Consider the following 12137-nt stretch of genomic DNA (forward strand, 5'->3'; position numbering starts at 1 on the left):
AACCTCTTTTGTTGAGCACCAGCATTATGCTTTCCATAGGCCTATTGACAATGATAGTAAATACGCCAGCTAATAATATACTGACAATATATTTATAACACTATACTGTTTCAAAATTCATACACACGAGATATATAATACGTGCATGGAGTCACAAACTAGTAAGAATCAAATAAATGTTCCATGAACAGGAATGGTGGGAGTGGTAAGTCACTATCAAAGATCACTGAAATGGAAGCAGAATGCCTTTCCACAGTCCGTATCCTACAAACGTAGGATCAGCTATCACTAAAAAGTGTTGTAAGCTGTATAGTAAGTTTGGGGATTTATAAGAAGGGTGGAGATCAGGGCCAGCCCTACTGTTAGGCAGAGTGTAGACAGCATTCCACCTGAATTCCCTATCTATCTTTCTGTTCTTAGGTTTGTTGGGTGATGCTGTTCCAGGACCAGTGTTGCAGTGAGATTCAGCTGCTAGTCCAGTTAGATTTTGGACTTGGAAAAGAGTGAGGACCATATGCATCTTCTTCTCAGGCATCTTAGGCCAGCCTCCACCAGGTGTGTGTGTGTTGCCCTCTCTCTCTTTCTACTATCTGTTTATGCAATAGAAAACAATTCTAATATTTTGGGGTAAAGAGGACTTCAAACTGTCTTGTTAATAAGCACTCTCCCTCCTATTTCTTTCACACACGTACACTCAAAAGAAAACTGCTTAAAACTCAGCTGGTAAACAAGCCCTCCTTAATTAGTAATAGTTTGTCCCAACTCCCCAGGGACATCTGAAATGACACACTCCTAGTAACAAAGAAAACATAATGAAAACAAATTTATCTGACCTGAATCCAAACACTGAATGCAAAGGCTTGTTGTTTTAAGAGATACAATCTTCCATCATTTACTAATCCAAACAATCTAATTATAATCCGCCCCCTTCCGGCTCTTGATAAGTTTCCCAAAATACTATGTTTAATTTATGTTTTCAGTGAGGTATTCCAGGTAATATCCAAATTTATTATTATTATTATTATTATTATTATTATTATTATTATTATTACCTACCCTTCATCATAAGGTCCCTAGGCAGATTACAACACTTCAAAAATACAATTTTAAATTCAGTTTAAAGCAAATTAGAATCAACAGAAAAGGGCGGATCTTGGTCCATGAACCTATTTCCAAAAGAAATTGTGAATATTTACGGTATCTTATCTAAAGTTGAGTGGTGACAATAATTCAACAATGTTTTGCTAGAAAGAGCTGCACAATTAATTAACTTGGACTGACATCCTATGTCAATGTGACTTAATTCTGAGTAGACATGCATAGGATTGTGCTGGAAAGTCACAAAGGAGTCACATTGAATTAATGGGGCTTATTTCTGTGTAGAAATGTGTAGGATTGCAAGGTAAATGATGCAAAAAGTCCAGAGTGGAATAGAATATTTGGATAGTAGATGCTTGATATAGCTTTCTTCCTCCAGATCTGGAAGGGTGCCATCTTTTCCTTCTGTTTCAGACAGCAAAATGTATTGGGATACTCCCACATCCCCCTCTTGTTTGTTTATCTACTGTTGCTTAACCATCCCACTGAAGTAGCACTCAAAAACATGCATACTGTTTTAAGATTTTGAGGTTAACCTTAATAAAGCTATCGTTTTGTGATCCTTCTATAGGATAATTAAGGTCCAGAGGTATTCATGTATAACTTTAGCCTCTTATAATGCATTAACTTTTATTTTAAAACAGCAACTTTTGGGGATTTGTAGTACCAACCCTTCAACAAATGAAAAGTCTTATTTTTCTTCGACCCACCCACCCAAATTCAGTGGCCATGACTGCAGATTGGGCAAACTTTTTGCCACTGGCCATCATAAGGCTAAATTCACAGGTTGGGTTTAAGCGCAAGCGAAACTCCTTGTTGAATTAACACCACTTGGCATGCCTCCTTCATTGGGCTTGTTGTGATTGGATACAATGATGTGTGATAACTGATCCATAATGGCTGTTCCAAACATTTGAGTTATGAAGCAACATCTGCAGTTTTTCTGCAGAAAGCACATCTAAACTCAATCTAAGCATGGAAGGCTTGGTTGCTGTGTGTTAGGGGCAGCCAGAGTTTTTCAGAATCATATGACACTATCCGGGCAGAGATGGGAGTTTGCTTTGCATAACACTTATGTTTATGTGCCTGCAAGATGATGATAGAGCAGGGAACATAGTTACAAAGAATCAGAGGTGGAAAACTCATAGTGTAACAGCAATAAAAGCAACGCAGATGGGTTTGAAGCAGATTTCTAAACATGGAATGGGGTGCTCTCAAGTCTAAGCTCCTCCCTGCAGCACGCTGCAGTCCCAAAAGATTGTTTACTACTACTACTACTACTACTACTACTACTACTACTACTAATAATAATAATAATAATAATTTATTTATTTATAGCCCACCCATCTGGCTGGGTTTCCCCAGCCACTCTGGGTGACTTCCAACAAAAGATTAAAAATACATTAAAACATCAGTCATTAAAAACTTCCCTAAACAGGGCTGCCTTCAGATGTCTTCTAAACGTTAGATAGTTGTTTATTTCTTTGACATCTAATGGGAGGGCGTTGCACAGGGAGGGCGCCACTACCGAGAAGGCCCTCTGCACTTGGCTTCTTGCAGTGAGGGAACCGCCAGAAGGCCCTCGGTGCTGGATCTCAGTGTCCGGGCAGAACGATGGGGGTGGAGACCCTCCTTCAGGTATTCTGAATGGTTGGGGGATCCTCCAGTACAATGCTAGAGGTGTTGCGGGGGAAACTCAGTAATAAAATAAAATAAAATAATACCTATTCCCTCTGTTAGGAAGCTGCTACCTGAGATATTGGTCCATCTGCAATGGCTGGCAGCTGCCCTCCAGGATTTCAGACAGAGGACATTGCCGGACCAACCTAGAGAATGAACCTCGGACCTTCTTCATGCAGCACAGATTATCTACTACTAGCTGCAGCCCTTCCTATTTGTGGAAGCCTCTGTTAATGAGCTCAGTTGGGGGTGGGGGTACCTCTGAGCCCACCCCAGAAGCTGTGGGATGGAATGGAAGAAGACCATGGTCAAGAGACTCTGGTTTATTATGGGAATAGGCCTGAAGACTGTGTGGAGGGCAGGTGGAGGGTCTGAGAAACAGAAATACTGACAAGATTTTGGTTAAGCGAAGATAAGGCTTGGGATCATGCAAACCCCTAAAGCAATGGAAAATGGTGTCTGCAGCTGTTTGCCCAGTGACCTGTCATGTACCAATACAGAACCAATTCTAGTGGTGAGCAAAGGAGCAATTAAAAGGAACCAATCAGTGTGCTGGAAAGAAGTTTCTGGGATGGTGGAAAGCAGAGAGAAGTGGCAGTTTTCTCCTCTGGACTACATCTTGGCTTTATCTCTTTTTTACAGAAGGAGCTGTTTCTGTTGTCTTTTTGTGCTGTAACTTATCTCTTCTCTGGAACATACACACAGAGAGAAGAAAAAATGCTTTTAGATTCCCTTCTTACCCCAAAGATTCTTACTATTCTTGAAACTGGGTTACGTTTATCTTTGCTGAGTTTTCCACTTTTGTGTGTGTGTGTATAGCTCTGGTTATTTTCTTCACAGCTGAGGTTCAGAATTCACTATATTTTTAGATACTTTAATTTTTCTACCTGGACTAATTTTCTGTTTGGATTTTCTGGGATCCCGTATCCTGGATCACACTGATTTCTAGTAACAGGCATCAAAAGGAGCCTGTTTCCTGGAATTTCACTCTGGATTGGTAGACATGTTTTTCTCTTAACCTAAAAGGCCATGTAATTAGGATAGATGGGATAATATAGTAAACTTTATTTAGAGGCTTGGTGGAGTTCAGTTGGGCAAAGTAGCATTCAGCAAAGTGAAGTTGCAGTTAATTTTAATCTTGCATATTATTCTTCTGAGTAAAGTTTAATAGCTAAGTTGAATATTCAAACTCTATTTTGTTTTCTACATAATCATTAGTGGCATATATTGTTCCTTATTTCTCCCTTCCCCAAGATTCATGAATGAATAATGTGCTGTTGATTCCTCTTTGATAGTATTACACTCTTGTCTTTCATAAACTGAAATGCCATCTCTGGTCTTCTGCTGATATATTTAAAATTATTCTTTGTAAACAGAATTTAGCCCGTTGAATCCTATCTTGTCACAACCATCTTGCCCATTGGGGCAATTTATGAACCTCATTTCCCGCCACTATTAGTTCCAAGTCTCTTCAATGAATGGAAGGGCTCATTCTGCTTATAGGAGGACACTATGAGACCCAACCCATAGAGTGGAATTGAACACAGCACTAAGGAAATGGTTCTGTCAGTGCAAGCATTTCTGTTTGCCTGATGCAATGCTCTCTCTGCTCCTCCTCCATGTTCTTTTCTGGGGGTTCTCCTGACCCTCCAAAGTAGACTTGACAGAGGTGCAGAGGTAGAGGGGGAAATCCTTGTTGCACTAGTGGAAATCCTTGTGGTGGGCTCTGAATATGGCCCATGATGCTTTAGAGCAGACCATCCAAATGTTGTTGGACACCAGCTCTCACTGACCTCAACTGGCAAATGTCAGAGGAATTGTTCTACAGCATCAAGCAAAAGGCCACCCCTATTTTAGAATGTTCAGAGTGCTTCATGTACTTCTGTGTGATACTCAAAGCAACCCTGTAGGATGGGTGATTGTGACTGTCTGCTGATAGGAAGCTGAGAGTCAGATGGTGGCCTGCCTATAGACAGTTATAGACGGTTAAAATGAGCCAGTTTTGACTGAGGCAGGGTTGGAAACAGGCCCAATGAAGTCCACAGTGCTTCCTCATAGGCACTACATTATACACCGTCTCTAAAGACATCTCACACACTTGGACAATTTCATAGGAAAGGGCAAAAACAGTGGCAGATTTTAAGTCACATGAGGAAAACAATGTCCATGAATAATACATGTCCTACATGAGTCCTATCTAATAACTTTAAACAAGGTTAGACATAATTGTATGCTACATATTATGTGTGTTTGAAATATCTTGACCAGCTTTTCTAAGTTTTGCATCTCATTTTTCATTTTAAAAAAAACTGAGAGGGGGGGAAGAGGGGAGGAAGATGGCTATTTCTTTTAATCTACAGACAAAAAGGAGCCACTTTTACATCTGAAAATCAGCTTGTTATTGATTCTATCCCTGTTAATATTCATGAAGCTCTATCACAGGACTGGAGATTTTAACACAGTGCCCCACACTCTAAATCAATTCCCATTGATTTCAATCGGCTTCTCCCATCCAAGCATCGACCTCGCCCCCTCCCTTAGAAACATGCTCCCAAGGTCCTTTGAAGCACACTTGCAGCATAATGAGCTCAGAGGGATCACACAAGGTTCAGCATAGTCTGTTTGCTTGCTCCAGCATCAGATGGGTGGGTGCTATTCCTTAGCAAAACCAAGATGGATGTATACAAAAGGCGCACACAAAACAAGCACAATTCTATTTTTCTTGAAATGACTCAAAGGGCATATGGGCAACAAATATATAACATCCTTAGATATCCTCACATTATTAGAAGCAGAAGCAATGAAGAGCTTGTCACTCCCCACCTGACTTCCCTTCTTTAAGGATTCTAGTGACTTCATCTTAGAATCTTATACTGAGTCAAACCATTGGTTCATCTAGGTCAGCGGTAGGTAATCCATATGTTGTTAGACTCCAGATCCCATCAGTAAACATGGTGAGTTGTTGACCACCAGCATGTGGAAGGAATCACTCTCTGTTCCTAGTAACTAGCAATGGCTCTATAGGGTTTCAGGCACAAGTCTTTCCCATCCCTCCCTAGAGATACCAGGGAATGAACCTGTGACCTTTCGCATGCAAGGCATTTGCTCTACCACTAAGTTACAGTCCTTCGCCAATGGACCCCTGAAGAATTTGCTATGTTCCTAACTTGGCATTTCCCTTACTTAAACTGAAGGGGCATCTGATACACAATGGCTTCGGTTCTTTATTTGACAATTCTTTAATGAGGTGGCTGATCTTGTGGTTCTCTTCTCTTCTGTTTTCCCATTCTGGAGATCCCTCCTGTCTCCAAATGGACTACAGTCATACCTTGGGTTACAGAGACTTCAGGTTGTGCTTTTTCGGGTTACGGACGTACCGAAACCGAGAAGTACCGGAACGGGTTACTCCTCCTCTTCTTCTTCTTCTTCTTCTTCTTCTTCTTCTTCTTCTTCTTCTTCTTCTTCTCAGAGAAGCTTGGGCATTGTTGTACCAAGTGGGAGGAAGGCTCTGTAATTAAGTATATTCTTTGCTGTTTAGAAATACACAGGCAGCCAAAAAGGTCAGTTTCAAAATACTAAATTTAATTCAATATGAGGCCAAGGTATTGACAGTTGGCACAAAGTGACAGGTTTTGATTTTTTCAGGAAATGGCAACAATATAAGAAAGATTTGTACAAGACATTGCTTCTATGCATTTCTCTGCTACACTGATAGTTTCAATCCAAAGTCTATGCTTTAGAAATCGAATTAAAATATCCTTTTATAATAGCAAGGGAAGACATTGTTGAAGGAGATAAAAACTATTGTTCAGTATTTGAAGGACTTGACCTTACTTGAGTTTTATTGCTTTCACGAATATTAATAAAATAGTAGGGGTTTCTCAAAAATTCAGTAAAATTTGCAAGTCACAGAGGCAAACGTTATTCTCCAGCCCTATACAGCCCTATACAGTTGCTACCAAATTGTACCTGGAAGAGGGAAAAAATTGAGTGACTTTGGAGGGTCCAACCAGGGCAATTTTGTCAGAATTATGCATTGACTAGCTAAACCACTTTGCTTGGCCCAGGCCAAGCCCTGTGTAAGGACCCTGTGTACAGAGTGTTTGTCTTGCTGGATCAGGCCTGTGTACAGAAAGATGCTCAGTATTGTAGATGTGTACAGAAAGATGCTCAGTATTATCTTCCCCTGTTTGAGTAGAAGGATCTGGGATCCAGACCTCAGTAGCGATCCCCACAGCTAAAGCTGGCTATGCCAATCTTCCATTCATCAAGGCATATGTAAAATTTTCATGAGCACTTTGGGAAACAGAAGCATTTGGCAACCCTTCCCATGTTATCTTTATAGACACAGAAATGGCATGCACAACAACTTTTAAAAAATGTAAACTGCAGAGAAGCCTGCAATCTTACTGTTATCTGAGAACAGAACAGAACGATCAGTGACAAGGAAGCGGGGAAGCTAGCACCCAACTGTGTTATTTGTTGGAAACAGTACTGTACGATATGTCATTTTCCTGGAGTTGTCGTGTTTGTTTGTTTGTTCATTCATTCATTACCACACATTATCAGTCTCGAATAAATCTGAACGGCAGAAAACAGAGTGAGCGAGTGCTGCTTCTACTCACATTAGAATGAGCCTCACAGCTAATGAGCCAACCGCAAGCTCCGGCCTCTCATCCTCTGTCTACGGGACTCAAATGCTGTGAATCTGAATAATCCCTGCCCTGAGCACTCAGGGGTGATGGGGTGTCAGTGGATGAAGTTCTGTGAGTGGTGTTTTAGAAGGGGTTGTGTCAGCATTTCCAGTGCAGACTAGTCCATTATGGCAAGTAGACCACTGCCAGACCAATCTCACTTTGCCCTCAGATAGCCCCCACCTGCCTGATTTCCTACTTACAGCCAATGGAGAGGCTGGGATTATCTGTCAGCTTCCTCCTCCTTAGCACTGCCCTTGTAGTGTTCAACAGGGAGGAGGCCGGGCCGGGGCAAAAGTAGAATTTGTCACGGCTAAAAATTGGCCGCTGTTTCTTTAATGCTAAAAGAACTAAGTCAGCATGAGTCAGCGGCCTACAATGATTCATGTAACCTTTCACCTAATTATACCTGTATAGAGTGGTCAATGTTAGTGTTGGGTGTGGGTTGGTCGGATGGTAGAAAGCTGGTTGCATTTGATATGTATAAAGCTGTCGGTTGTGGTTGGAGAAGAAGATTTTTATAATAAAAGCAGCATTCTGCAAAGTACTCTTTCTCAAGGACTCTTTGTGCCATCTAGGGTCTGAGGACCAAGCAAAGGAGGCAAAGGAGCTCAGAACCTTTCCCTTTTTCAAACACTGACAGAATTGGTTGGCTCTGCCTGTCACTGGCACTTGATCGACCTACCATTAGTCTCCCTGACTTCTGACCCACGAATCCCAATAGGCACCAGCCATCATTGAGGATTTCCCATCAACCAGTGGCATAGCATTGGTTGCCACTGCCCAGGATTGTGCGGAGGCACTGGGTGGGAGGGAAATAGAGAATGGAGAATGAAGCTACAGAGATAAGAAAAATAAGTGTCATTCTGTTGTCTGGAGAGGTCACTTCCTAGTTTGCATGGAGAAGTCATTTTCTACTGGGACCAGCGTACTGAGGCAGTACTGGGTGTTGAAATTTTGCATTGCCCTCCCCAACACTACACTACTGCCATCAATGTCCAAATATCCAAAGCCAGCACTGATTAACTGTGTGGTTCTCTCTCTCTCTCTCTCTCTCTCTCTCTCTCTCTCTCTGTGTGTGTGTGTGTGTTTGTGTGTGTTTCCACTGTCATCTCTCAATGGACAGCAATACTGGAAGGATCCCATTTTTTACCAGTGACACACCGAGAGCAGTATTCACCTGTTCCTGTCCCATCCTGATGACTTTTAAATGTTGATCATCCTCTTTTAGCCCCATCTGTCTGAAGCTGCTGGATGTCAGAGCTCAAACAAAACTGGGACCTGTCTGCCCATGTTCAGACAAATAGCCCAAACCAAGATGATTTATTTACAACAGTTAATACAATTGGTAGTAACGACTTTATAGGCAACCTCTAAGTGCAGGCGAGATGAAAAATTTACTAAATTGGAGTATAAAAATTCATAAGAAAATGTACAGAATCAATATTTCATGGGCCTTGCTTTACCTTGCCTTACACAAATCTACTCCAGAGCTTGCATTAAAATTTAAAGTAGCTCCGTGCGACAAGTTCAAATACAGGGGCCATTTCGTATTAGTTTAACTTTGGAGGTTTTTCTTTTTTTCTTTTGTTAGTTTGTTTCATAAATTGGGAAAAGGAAAATGTGTGGGGAACTCAACACTTAAGTGGCTGCAATGCAGGAGATTCTTGTTTCCTTTCTTGTGATCCCCCCCTTCCCTTTCAACAGAATGAAAACTAAAATTGGATGCCTTGCTCTTTTATCGCACCAGTTTTTAAAAGAAAAAATGTAAGCACCAATTAACATGATCCAAGATAGTCATTTTTTTACATACCGGTACCTTCCTCTCTTGTAGCTTCATGGCACTGCCAGCTGAGGTTTTCTTTTGGCTTCCTTGCTCTGAAAAAGGTGGGTTTCATAATAATAAAACAGCAGAATGCATGTTATGCATGCAGAAGACTGTGAGCTTAATCCTCAACATTTTCACTTAAAAATGGTTTCAGGCAGCAGGGATGAGGAAGATGCCTGGCTGAGATTTGGGGAGCACTTGCTAGTCAAGGCATGAGTGGTCAGCTTAGTGGGGTGATGTCGCAGAGCTCCTCTCCTGTGTACTAGAATGATGCAGGAATGGGACAGTGAAGTCTGTGACATGAGGGCATATTGGTGGGAGTACCAGACTGGCTTTGCCAGCGCACCCATGCATTTTTTGCCTCACCACCCCTGCCTCATTTTGCTCAGGTGAGGGCATTGCATAGCTATGTGCTGGGCTGAAATTACCAATGCTGTAATTCAGTAAAAAGCAGTTTCATGTACAGTGGTACCTTGGTTCTCAAATGCCTTGGTACTCAAACACCTTGGTACTCAAACGCCTTGGTTCTCAAACGCCAAAACCCCGGAAGTAAGTTTTCAGGTTTTCGAACATTTTTCAGAAGCTGAACGTCCAATGCGGTTGTCAGCTATTGTTTCCAGGGCGCCTGCACCAATCAGAAGCTGTGCTTTGGTTTCCAAACATTTCAGAAGTCAAACAGAGTTCCAGAACAGATTACGTTTGCTGCTTTTGGTATTGCTATTTATTTTGCGTTTTTGTTTTTGAGGCTTTTTCAGTTAATTTGTTTTTGTGACTGTATGGAACTCAGTTCAGCTACTAAGTGATTGATTGTTTGACTGCGTAAATGGATAAAACCCACCCATCCAAACAATGACTATCATCAGTGCAGGTAATATTTTTTTTTTTAAATAATAGATCATCATTGATTATTGCTTTCATTTTATGGATCAATGGTCTCGTTAGATAGTAAAATTCATGTTAAATTGCCGTTTTAGGGGTTGTTTTTAAAAGTCTGGAACAGATTAATCAGTTTTGCATTACTTTCTATGGGAAAGCGTGACTTGGTTTTGGAACACTTTGGTTTTGGAACGTACTTCCGGAACAGATCAAGTTTGATAACCAAGGTACCACTGTATTCTATATATTCCTATGTAGAAGACCACACCTGGTTCCTCAAGAATCTGGGACTTGTAGTATCCTTTGGCTCTGATTTAGAAGGTTTTTATAAGCCAGCCAGCCACTGACAGAGTCCAACTATGAAACAGTGAAAAGTAGTGGACAAATGAGTAAGTCTCCTTGTCATATAAAATGGGCATCCTTGAACTCTACGAAACAGATTTCATGATATTTTCCCCTCGTCTGGCTCAATAATTGAGACCAAATGTGCAGAGTTCCTCCCACTCACTATGTGTGCCAGCTTCATCTTCACTGGGCTTTCCTGAAGAAAATAGCATCCAAACAATTCAATCATATGGCTGATTTTCTGATTAAATGTTGGAACCCACCACACAATTTTTGCTTCTTTGCATTGAATTGTACGCACATAGATGATGTTCAGATGATCCATTCTTTTGTGTCCATGTGGTTCCAGCACATCTGATTTGTGAGGTTTGTAGGAAGCTGCCTTCTACTGATTCAAACTTATTGGTCCATCTAGTTTAGTATTTATACAGGACAGCAGGGGATTGAATCAGGGACTTTTGGCTCTAACACTGAACTATGGGCGTGCACAATTGTTCCCTTCTACTCATTGACAAGATCAGGAGAGACACATTATAAGGACATAAGCAGACTCCTGCAGGATCAGATCAAAAGTCTATCTGGGCCAGCTTCTTGCTTCCCATAGCTTGTGCACAGCTTACACATCCACAATGCATTAAAGTGAAAAGGGGAATAATTTGCTTCCCGCAATTAAAAGCTTAATGCACTGAAATATTTACTTAGCAGTGAATAGTCATCATAAAATGCAATTCAGTTTTGGTCCAACCCTTCTGCATAGTCATGCATACTGACAAAATTAATTGCATGCTCACTGGGGTCATTGCAATATTTTTTTGTTCTCCAGCAATCTGTGATCTCACTTATGGGTAGCGATGTCATTTTCAAATTGATCCAAAATGGCATAGTCCCCACTCTGGAGCTAGTTTAGTGGATCACACTTTAGCTGCAATGGTTCAAATAACTATATTGTTTGTGCTTTTTTCAGGAACTCAAGATTTATTTCCACCTTCCACCATATGTACAATTATGTGGTACTATTAATTTTCAATGATTTCAGTACAGTTGAAAAGTGTGGATAGTCTTGCTTCCATAGCATTTGTTTCCTGAAAAGACGCTGAGTCTCTTATACTTCAGAAAAAAAGTGACGATCCCTTATTACTTATTATACTGTAATTCATTAAGCTGCTAAAAATATTTAGATACTTAATTGGCATTTAACAAGATAGCTATAGGGTGTAAATGAGACATTAAATCCTCTTCTAAAACGCTCATTAGGTTCGTGTTAGAAATTAATTGATCTAATTCGCATGCTGTAAACTATTTTACTCTCCATGCCAGCTGAGCAACTCTCAGTGTATTGATGAGGAGTTTGGAGAAGGTGGCAGAGACTTCTTATGAGTGCTTGGCTATAGGATAGCTCACTTAAGTTCTAGTTAAAGGGACAAAGCTTTAGGGATCCACTTGCTTTAAGGACTTTAAATATATTTAAATTATTTTCATTTTCATGTCGCCCATCTGACTGTGTTGCCCCAGCCACTCTGGACAGCTCCCAACAAAACATTAAAAACACTAGAAAGCATCAAAATAAATAAATAAACAAAAATCCCTATACAGGGCTGCCTACAGATGTCTTCTAA

This window comes from Podarcis gaigeae (assembly GCF_964106915.1).
Source record: "Podarcis gaigeae genome assembly, chromosome: 6".
NCBI classification, from domain to species: Eukaryota; Metazoa; Chordata; class Lepidosauria; order Squamata; family Lacertidae; genus Podarcis; species Podarcis gaigeae.